The sequence below is a fragment of the Pteropus alecto genome, unplaced genomic scaffold (genome assembly GCF_000325575.1).
Source record: "Pteropus alecto unplaced genomic scaffold, ASM32557v1 scaffold215, whole genome shotgun sequence".
Lineage (NCBI taxonomy): Eukaryota > Metazoa > Chordata > Mammalia > Chiroptera > Pteropodidae > Pteropus > Pteropus alecto.
Window position 1 is genome coordinate 1,135,612 of NW_006436287.1, and position 11,042 is coordinate 1,146,653.

The following is an 11,042-nucleotide window of genomic DNA, read 5'->3' on the forward strand; positions in this document are numbered from 1 at the left end:
GTTTGTCTGGAGCAGAGCTGAGGGACCTAAACAGCATCTGCCTGGAGTTGCCAGAAACAAATTGATGCTGTGTTTCCACAGTCACTGTGCTGGCTGGCTGAGGATATTGCCAGAGAGTACATTATAAGGCTGACTAGAATGGGCTGACTGGAAGACCCCAAGAAAGAACGAGAGGCATATGTGAGTTTGTCAAGGCGCCAAACTCCCCTCTTTGCCCTGATGTTCCCTGTGTCTGATAAGTTTCTTTACAGAGAAAATGCAGTTCAATCAGGAGTTACCTCCTCTCCCCAGCTTGGTGCTCACAGCCTAAGAGAGGGGGACCCGCTCTGCAGCACAATGAAAAGTTGTGTGGCCAGAGGGAGCGCACTTTGGGTGCCTGTGTATGCTTCTGTCTGTGTAATGACCACAAGTGTCAGCTGAAATCTCCTTGTGCCTTAAGATCTATGACACTGACCTGAATTCCCGGCATACGTCCTATGGAAGTTCAGTGCTCTCTTCCAAGACTTCCGAGAATTTCCAGAGAGTGGAGTGAGTTTGAGTTCTCATGAGAACCTCGGCTCTGTATTCACGCTTCTACTGAATTTGCTCAGTTCTTAGCTGTGTCTCCTGTCCCACACATGCTCTCTCAGTTCTGCAGTTTCAACTTAGATGCAGGATTCAATTCCTTCTTTCAAATTTTACCCCGAAACCACTCACAGAAGACTTTCATACCTATGTCAGACTTGACTGAGGTGTGGGGAGACAGAGAACACGTTTTTTTGGGGTCAATACCTGTTTAAAGGTGGGGAAAGTTAGCATATTTACAAGCATGAGAGACCAAAAATTAGGTTAAATTGATACAAATAGCTTGTAGAAAACATGTTAAAGCCTTGTTTGAGGAATAAAAAACACAATAAACTGCACATATTTAAAGTGAAGATAGTGAACAAGTCCCTCCCTCGATCTCCACACACACATTTCCTCCGCAACCTCTGATCTGCTTCCTGTCACTATGGGTTGGTTTTCATTCCCAGAGTTTTGTATAAATGGAATCATGCGTATGTACTCTTTCTGAGACAGAGAGGTTTTACATCTCAGAAATGCAAACAGCTTCATATTGAATATTTGACATACTTATTCTTTAAAAGTGCTTTGCCCACTCCACCATAGTGCTCTGCAGCACTCACACCTCTGGGCTACTTTACTTTCCACTGCCCCTGAATTGTCTCAATTTTAACACAGAGCCACTCATCTATCTTTTTTGTTCTTTGACTTCTGTTAATCTGTATCCCTAGAGATTTACCAAGGTAATTTCCTGAACAAAAGACAGTTCCCTCCCTAAGATCAATTTCAGTTTCAACTGTTAGGATAAATTTTTCTATCCTCTCATGCCTCGTGTGTGAGTGTGTTCATGTGTATGTAAGTATATGTGTGAACATGCACTGTGTGGAAGTGTGTAGGAGTATTTGTAGTGTGTGTGTGTGTGTGTGCACGCTTGTGTGTGCGCATGCACATTTTGGAGCAGAAGTATAAATGGTGCAAAAGAGGCTATTTTTTTTTAACATTTATTGATGCCTCCCAGTAACAGACACTAGGCTAAGTGCTTTAATACATGATCACATTTAGTCTGAGGCTAAATAGTCCACAGACAAAGGCAAAGCTAAACCTCAAGTCTCTTGGACTCCAAACTTGGTACTCATTTCTCTGTACTGGGAATGATGAAGAGGTTAACTTTGTGCCATCCTGAGTGGATTAGGTGTAGCTTCTTGGAGGGTTGTGTTGAGAAAGACAATGAAACTGAGTCTGGGCTCAGCAGGGAGGCTGGCACAAGTGATTAATGATGTATGTCGTGGGTGCAGGTGTGGAGGTGATGCCTGCATGTTATCCTTGCTTTATACTATGCTGTTTTTAGTCTTCCCAGTCATGCAAGTTGAGTTATTATTCTTCAGCAACAGGTGATTCAAGGCCTTGATCTCTGAAGGAGAATCCTTCAGGGAATCCCAAATTAGTTGGCTTCTCTTTGGCAGAGTTTCATTCTACCCTTGGTCCCTACATTTGGGTTGCTTTCCAGGAGCTGCTCTCTTAGGAGAACTCTCCTCACACTCTCTTTCCAGCTCTTCCTCTGTAGGAATCTAGATCCCCGAGACCACCATCTTGTTCCTCTCTCAAGCATTGCAGCTCCTTGGCCAGGCATCCAGGGCTCAGGGTCATGCTCAGTTAGAACAATGCTCTCAGACTTCAAGTTGAGTGCTCTGCTTACTCTTGCCTCTCTTACACTGCTTTTGATATCCTTTTTCAGCTCCACTGCCATTCCCTAGTGCAATCACCATCATCTTTCATATGCATCACCACAGAAACTACTTCTATTCTTACCTCCCAATAGCCCATTCTCCTTGAGGCAGCAGGAAGAATCCTTCTAAAATGTCCACGGGATCATGCCGCTTTTCGCTTCACAACCACTTAGTGGTTTCCATCCTATTAAGTTTAAACTCTAGCTTCTTTCCTTAGATGCCTCTGGTGTAGGCCCTTCCTCTCTCTCAGCTTTCATCATTCTCTCCACTACAGCTATACTGGCCTTCTCTGTGCAGTGTGAACATACCAAACTCAAGTTTGTTTCAGGCCTTTGTCACTTGCTTAAATGCCACCTCCTTGGAGCAGTTGTCCCTGGTTGCACGCTTGTGTGTGCGCATGCACATTTTGGAGCAGAAGTATAAATGGTGCAAAAGAGGCTATTTTTTTTTAACATTTATTGATGCCTCCCAGTAACAGACACTAGGCTAAGTGCTTTAATACATGATCACATTTAGTCTGAGGCTAAATAGTCCACAGACAAAGGCAAAGCTAAACCTCAAGTCTCTTGGACTCCAAACTTGGTACTCATTTCTCTGTACTGGGAATGATGAAGAGGTTAACTTTGTGCCATCCTGAGTGGATTAGGTGTAGCTTCTTGGAGGGTTGTGTTGAGAAAGACAATGAAACTGAGTCTGGGCTCAGCAGGGAGGCTGGCACAAGTGATTAATGATGTATGTCGTGGGTGCAGGTGTGGAGGTGATGCCTGCATGTTATCCTTGCTTTATACTATGCTGTTTTTAGTCTTCCCAGTCATGCAAGTTGAGTTATTATTCTTCAGCAACAGGTGATTCAAGGCCTTGATCTCTGAAGGAGAATCCTTCAGGGAATCCCAAATTAGTTGGCTTCTCTTTGGCAGAGTTTCATTCTACCCTTGGTCCCTACATTTGGGTTGCTTTCCAGGAGCTGCTCTCTTAGGAGAACTCTCCTCACACTCTCTTTCCAGCTCTTCCTCTGTAGGAATCTAGATCCCCGAGACCACCATCTTGTTCCTCTCCCAAGCATTGCAGCTCCTTGGCCAGGCATCCAGGGCTCAGGGTCATGCTCAGTTAGAACAATGCTCTCAGACTTCAAGTTGAGTGCTCTGCTTACTCTTGCCTCTCTTACACTGCTTTTGATATCCTTTTTCAGCTCCACTGCCATTCCCTAGTGCAATCACCATCATCTTTCATATGCATCACCACAGAAACTACTTCTATTCTTACCTCCCAATAGCCCATTCTCCTTGAGGCAGCAGGAAGAATCCTTCTAAAATGTCCACGGGATCATGCCGCTTTTCGCTTCACAACCACTTAGTGGTTTCCATCCTATTAAGTTTAAACTCTAGCTTCTTTCCTTAGATGCCTCTGGTGTAGGCCCTTCCTCTCTCTCAGCTTTCATCATTCTCTCCACTACAGCTATACTGGCCTTCTCTGTGCAGTGTGAACATACCAAACTCAAGTTTGTTTCAGGCCTTTGTCACTTGCTTAAATGCCACCTCCTTGGAGCAGTTGTCCCTGGTTTCCCTATCTAAAGTTGATGCACACTCCCACAACTGTCATACCCTCATTTCCTTCTGAGTAGTTATCACAAGATTATAATATGCCAGATGATAAGCTCCATAGGAAGAAGATTCTGTCTTTATTTGTCCACCTTTCAATCTAGAACAATGTCAGACACATAGAGAGCACCAAATATCTGTGGAAGGAATAAATTCAAAGTACTTTATTACAAGCCCCCTTTATGAAATTGGAGAGGAATAATAAATGGAAAAGGTATAAATATCTAGGAAACCTTGCACAAGCCATTTAACTAACTTGGACTTCTCCTTGTTTGCTCACAGCTTGTCCTGCACACTGTACCAGGCCAGGGGCTGGTGACTGGGCATGGGAAGCACTGTACCCAGGGCCCAGGACACCTTTAGGCTTCTTGGGATTTTGCCTGGGGGTGAGGGTAGTGGTCAGCACTTTGTGCTTGGTCCCAAGGGCTATAGCTTTGGGTCTCTCAGCCACCTGTCTTTCTCTGCTCCAGGCCAAAACCAGAACTGGCAAGGAGTCTCCCACCCCCAGCTTCTTTCTCTCTTTCTCTCACCCCTCTCTGTCCAGTTCCCAGCTCTAGCTGGAGTCCCTTCTCACCTCTTTCCCGAGAGCCTCAGAGCCTTCAAGTTAAAGGTGCCGGGTACTGCCACATCAAGCACTACTGGAGGAAGAGTAGGAGTGGAGAAATTTAGAGCAAGGGTTGCTCCCTCCCCAGGCCTGCGGCATGGTGTTTTAGACCCTCTGGATTCTCATCTCAGCAGCTAAATGGAGATGCATTCCTTCTCCTGCCGGGGTCACCTTTCTAACCCCCTCTCCATTGACCTGCACCCCCAACATGCTTATCACCTCCACTCTACTCCTTCTACAAGGGGAAGATGGATTTCACATCACAGGATAGGCTCCTGAGAACCTGTGGACAGCACTGCCTCAGGCAAAAGGGTTGGGAATGGCTTTCTTCGGGGGGCATTCCCAGATGTTAATGGTATTTTCTTACATGACCCCATCTTTGAGCAATGGCCTCTGGGCCTAAAAGGGGCCCTCATAATGTGGTCCTCTGGCTTGGAGAACAGAGCCCTCATCCCACTCCTTCTTATGGAGTCTCTAAGGAGTGGCCCTGCCTCTGCTGGACTTGGTTAGTCTCTCTGTGAATCAGGCTGATGCAGCTTGAGGAAAAGTGGTAACGAAATGTCAAGGACATGGGTTCCACTAATAGACTGGGTGACCTCAGACAAGTCACTTCCCTTTGCAGGTCTCAACTCTGTCTGCTGGTAAATGAGGGGTTAGAACTAGAGGCCTAGGGATAATGTTTGCTCTAAGAGACTCAAGCCTCATCCAGGGCTAGGCTGCTGCTATTGATTGTTCCTCATTTGATTCAGGTGAGCTTCTTTCTGTGCAGAACTCCCAGCTTCTTAGATCCTTTGGTTCTCAATGCAAGCAGAGCCCACTCTAGCTCAGCAGCAACCTGGTCACTGTCACCACTGCAACTCTGTCACAAAACCTCTATTTGCTAGCTGTTTCCATGCCTTCTCTTTGTACAGTAGATAAGACTCACTTTTCAGAGGATGAAGTTGAGATGCAGATTCTTAAACAAAATTGGAGTGACCAAGCCTGGATTTGCCCTGATGCCGGGATCCTGCTCAACCTACAATACCAGATGAAACATCTGTCCCTTCCAGCCTCCTTTCCAATGGGCAGGAAAAAAATCACCCACAGTGGTAACAGGGGTGTGAAGAGTTGACCTCCCCTAGACACCTTGGAAAAAAGGGCGGGCAGCTCCCTTTGCCTCTTCTGGGACAGTTGGCAAGGGCCTGAGTGTTTGCAGAGACACCGATGTTGTGATGAAAAATGTGATGAAAATGTTATCAAAGAATAAACTTCCTGCCAGCCATGGTGTGTTCTTTGAGAAGGGCAGAGGGCTAGCAAGACAAGCATGATCCAGAGACAACCTTAGGGACTAGGCAAAAATAAACAATATGTTGGCTGCTGCAGCAGAGAGAGCAAAGAAACCAGGACAAGTAAATAAGGAGACAGATGTTATGCATGGTGCCAGGGGAATGAGAGTGGCTGGAGGGCACCAGAGAAGGGAAGCCTGCCTATGTACAATGGTGGTACTTGATAGACTAGGACAGGTACAAAAGAGTGGTGGGACAAATTTTGTAATGCTTTATCTCTGCTTTGTGACAAAGGTAGATGGAGACCCTGAGGCTGGTTGGTACCAGTTTTCATGGAACTTCCAGTTTCTTGTTATGAAAAGCCAGAGAACCAGAAATGGCCTGTGTTCTTCTTACAGGTTGAAGTGGGGTCTCTAGGGTTCTAAATGTCCCCTCTTCCCACCCCAGGAGGCCCATCACATGATAGACACAACTTCAATACCTAAAGGCATTGAGAGATAAAGAAGGCAGTAATCCAATTAGAAGGTAATAAAACAGTCAGATGAATTCTTTCTAAGGCAGTCTTACAAATAAGAACACAACATGCGAACCTAAAAATGTCTTCTTTATCTGTGGCCTTCACAGGAAAGGAAGAGGGAGTCAAGGCAGTGATGTGGGCCTTGTTTACCTAGTGGAGGCTGTGTAAACGTAACAACACACCAGGGAATGGACATGGTCATGAGCATCAGCCCCTTCCGCAGCCTTAGAATCTCATGTCATGCTAGGCGACAGTGTCCCCAAGACCTCCCTCAGGGCTCCAGCTAGAAACAGGGGAGGCCAGAGCAGAGAGGATATATCCTCTTTAAGATGACCCCAGAGTTCTCTGAGAGGGAGGTGCCACTCAAGGCTCTCTGGGACTCCTGTAAGCACTAAAGGGTCAATATCAGCAGGTGCAGGAATCCATGTGCCATCAGCAACAGATCTTGAGAAGACACATCCAAATGATATCACCACTAGTTCATCTGTATCCAGTTGGTTCCCTCCCAAGAGGCCAGGATTTATCTTCATTGGTGGGGAGGGTGGGGGGGCCGGGGAAGCAGATATTTCTAATGAGGTCCGAGGGATGACTTCACCTTCATCCTGTCTTACCCCAAAGCTGGAGCAGTGGGTGGGTGTTTTTCTGAGATCTCAGGGGAAGATGGGTCCTGTCCCTCTCTAAGAGAGAGAAAGAGTATCTGAACAAAGGGTTTCTGGGCAGAGGGTCTCTGGCTTTTCCTACATTCAGAAGATAAAACCTGGATCCATCCCTCAGCCTGGAAGCTCTGTGCTGGAGGCTCTGAAAACATGAGTGCCCTTTGTTCTGAGGACAGATGTACCAGTTATCTATTGATGTATAACAAATCACTCCAAAACCTAGTGACTTAAAATGATAATTATTTTTTTTCTCTTGGTGTCTGGTGCTCAGGAGCAGCTTGGTTGGCTGGTTCTGGTTCAGGGTCTCTCATGAGGCTGCAGTCAGAATGTTGCTAGGACTGCAGTTATCCAAAGGCTGGGCTGGGGCTGGGGGTCCACTTCTGAGGTGGCTCTCTCACATTGGCTGGCAAGCCCGTTCCTCACATGTGGGTTGCTTGAGTGTTCTCCTACCATGAGGGCCATTTACCTCAGAGTGAGCAATACAAGAGACCAAGGCAATAATTGCACTGCCTTTCATGACCTAACCTTGGAAGTCAGATACCATCACTCCTACCGTATTCTGTTGGACATATAGTCCAGCCCTGATTCAATGTAGGAGGAGACTACACAAAGGCCTAATTCCAAGAGGATTGATGGAGGCCATCTTGAAATCTGGGAACAACAGCAGGAAAGAGAAAATGCTTGGAGTAATTGATGGCACCAGGATTACAGCTTCTCACAGGACTGAGAACCTTGGGGAATAGAGATGATAGAAAGAGCATTGACCTCAGATTCAAGAATTGAATCTCAACTGAGTCACCTGCTAGCTGTGTGATTTTGGGCAAATAGCCCTATCCTTTTAGCCTCAGCTTCCTTATCTGCTAAAAGGGATGGATGTTCTGTATTACACAATGCCCAAATCGTGATGAGGGTGTGGGACACATGGTCATACTCAGAAAATGATCATTTCTTCCCTCCAGGGTCCTATCCTACCAATGCCAGGATAAACCCCACAAGCTTTCTGGTTCATCTATCATCTATCTTCTGGGGCCACTGACCAAGACAAGCCCTGAACCTCGGACCAGTACTGGTCCATGGCCTGTTAGGAACCGGGCCATACACAGGAGGTGAGTGGCGGGAAAGCAAGCAAAACTTCATCTGTATTTGCAGCTGCTCCCCAGCATTAGCATCACTGCCTCAGCTCCAACTCCGATCATCAAAATTTTCCTAGGAGCACTGGTTCCTGGTGCCAAAAAGGTTGGGGACCACTGCATTAAAGTTTCCTCCCCAGGAAAGCTCCTGGGGCTCTACTCACAGGGATCCCAGGGTTGGGGGCTCTGTCTTCTCCCTTTTCTGGTCTGATCAAAATGCCCTAAGATGGCTCACAGATTCCAAATTCTATTGCTTGTGCCTGCTAAGTGAGCCCCAGCCCAGGTGATCACAGGCTTACTCTCCATAATGCTGAACTTGTTAATGCCTAGAATGCTAATGACTGCCAGAAACAGTGCTCAAATAGCACCAGAAAGAAGCTGCTGAACAGCCAGCCCTAAGTGAGGTCACTATAGGATGCTAGGTGTTTGGGGAGGGAAGGAGCAGTGAAGGAAGTGGGCTAACTGTGGGCCCCAAGGTCCTAAGCTTCTGCCATGCAGCAGGCATAGGGAAAATCCATAGATTTGACTTCAGGAACTCTGGGTTTGAATCTTCCTCATCCCTTCCTTTTAGCTTGTTCACTCTGCACTCTGTGCTCTAGGCCCTGTGGAAGTTGCAAAGTGCTCAGCACTAACCATTCGCTGCCTCTGGCTCCAGGAGCTCCCAAAAGATGTGCCCACCTGTGAAGAGAGCTGTCTGGTTCTTGGGAGCACTTCTGCATTAGGGAACATTCGTGTATACACAAACCCTGGTTCCAGGCTCACATAAGTCCCCAGTAGTCCATATCCATGCCTTAGCAAACTTAGTGCCTGCTGGAACTTCTGCAACTTCTGGACTTACCTCCCCAGAAAGATGTTTTTAATGACCTAGAACAATGGTCCCCAACCATTTTGGCACCAGGGACTGGTGCTCCTATGAGAATCTAATACCTGATGATCTGAGGTGGAGCTGAGGCAGTGATGCTAGTGCTGGGGAGTGGCTGCAAATACAGATGAAGCTTTGCTTGCTCCCCCACCACTCACTTCCTGCCGTGTGGCCTGGTTCCTAACAAACCACAGACTGGTACCAGTCTGTAGTTTGGGAGTTGGGGACCCCTGACCTAGAAGACTCCATTTCTACTCAACACACTTTTCCTGAATACATACTAGGAGAAAAAGACCCAGTCCATTCCTGGGAAGGCAGGTAAGTGAAGAACTACCATTTTGAAGAATTGTAGAAGCCCAGGGGAAAGAGGATTTAACTCTGCCTCTAGTTGGCTCAGGAAGGGGAGGCTATGAGAAATGGCTTCCCAGAAGTGATAATATTTGAGTCGGGCCTTGAAGGATGATAGGAGTCTTTTGGGTGAAAAAGAGAGTGAGAGGTGGGGAAGGGAGAACAGCATGAACAAAAGCCTAGGGATGTAGAAGGGAACAGTACATAGCCAGTCTGTGTCTGGAGTTTGAAGTTTGTGATTTCAAGAGATGAGGCCGGAATGCAGATCAGAGTAAGGTTGTAAAGAATTTTACCTTGCTCAGCTGTGCATCACATCCTTTCTCTGTGGGTTCAGGTCAACTGTAGGAGGTTTCTAAGCAGGGGAAGGCAGAATGGTCCAAGCTCTGCTTTAGAATAACCAAAATCAAGAAGGCCTGGCTCCAGCTTTTTTCTCCACGCCCCTCTTTTCCTGTCATTATTTACCCATTCCCAGCCACCACACAAAGTCATCACATCAGAGAAGGGCTGATGGAGCTACACTACTGAGTTAATACGAAACCCTTGCCTTGGTGCTGCACCAGTCTTGGAGGGAGGCAGCTGTAGAAAGAGAAGAAATTACAGATAAGAGGAGAAATAGCTATATCAAGATGAAGAGAAGGCAGGAGCCAGCAGAAAACAAACCAAGATGTCAAGACAGAATCAATAACCATCGCTGCAAAGAGAAGAAGATGGGATTCATTATAGAGAGGGTAAAACAGACATTACTCGGCTTGCCCATGTGGCTCACTGCACAAGTGGAAGAACTTTCAGCTCTGCAAGTCCTAACAGTGGAAATACTTGACAACACAGTGACATAGGAGAGAGAGAAGGGAAAGGAAGAAGACAGAGAGAGGAGCAGAGACAGACACACTTAGAGTTTGAAAAGAGACAGTGGAACATGCAGAGAGATTGAGGGTTAGAATTAGATGGATGTACAGAGGAACAGACACGTGTGGCATTTGACTAATTTTGTGCCCAGTGTCTTGGGCCAGGGGTATAGAGGGACAAGGTCCTCTTATTCTACATGGAGCTGGGATAAATCTAAATCTGTTGAAGGAATGAAAGTGAAAGAGGAAGATAAAGGCGCAGAGAACAACACAGACCAGTTTTAAAGAGACCTGTTGGAGGAGAACCCACTTCTTCTTGGATGAGGGGCTCAGAGCTAAGCATGTTTCCATTGGCTACCTTTTCTTGTGCAAGGAGAACAAGAAATCTGACCCCTAGGTTAGGGCTCATGGGGATGTGTGCAAAAGAGAGGAGTCCCCGTGTCCCAGACCAGGGCTTATGATTCTCTTCCTCATTCATCTTGGAGGCAGGCAGGGCTGAGCCTTACCCCAACTCAAGCAAGGAAACTGATGCTTAGGGAAATTTCAAGTCTTCAGGTCACCCAAATTGTAAAGGTGAAGATGCTGCCAGGTGCCAGAGAAATTCCAGGGCAGCAGCATCTGCAGCTGGACAGGGCAGTGGGGCAGGGTTAGGCCCAGGGGCTAAACGAACACATGGTGGCTGAAGAAAAGAGGCTGCATATCAGAGCCAAATGCCAGAGCTCAGGGAAGATGGGCTGACGGGCTGAGGTGCAATCCTCAGGCCCAGGTGGCCACAGTCATGACTAATGTGGAGGCAGCATCCAAGATGGAGTGGCAGCTGTCCTGATAGGTGGGCAGAATAATGGAGGGGCAGCAGGCAGCCTCAGGGTGGTCTGGCACCATCACCATGATCCTAGCCACAGGCCAGAAGTCTGAGACTGGCAGGGCAGAGACCTAAGCTTGGAGAG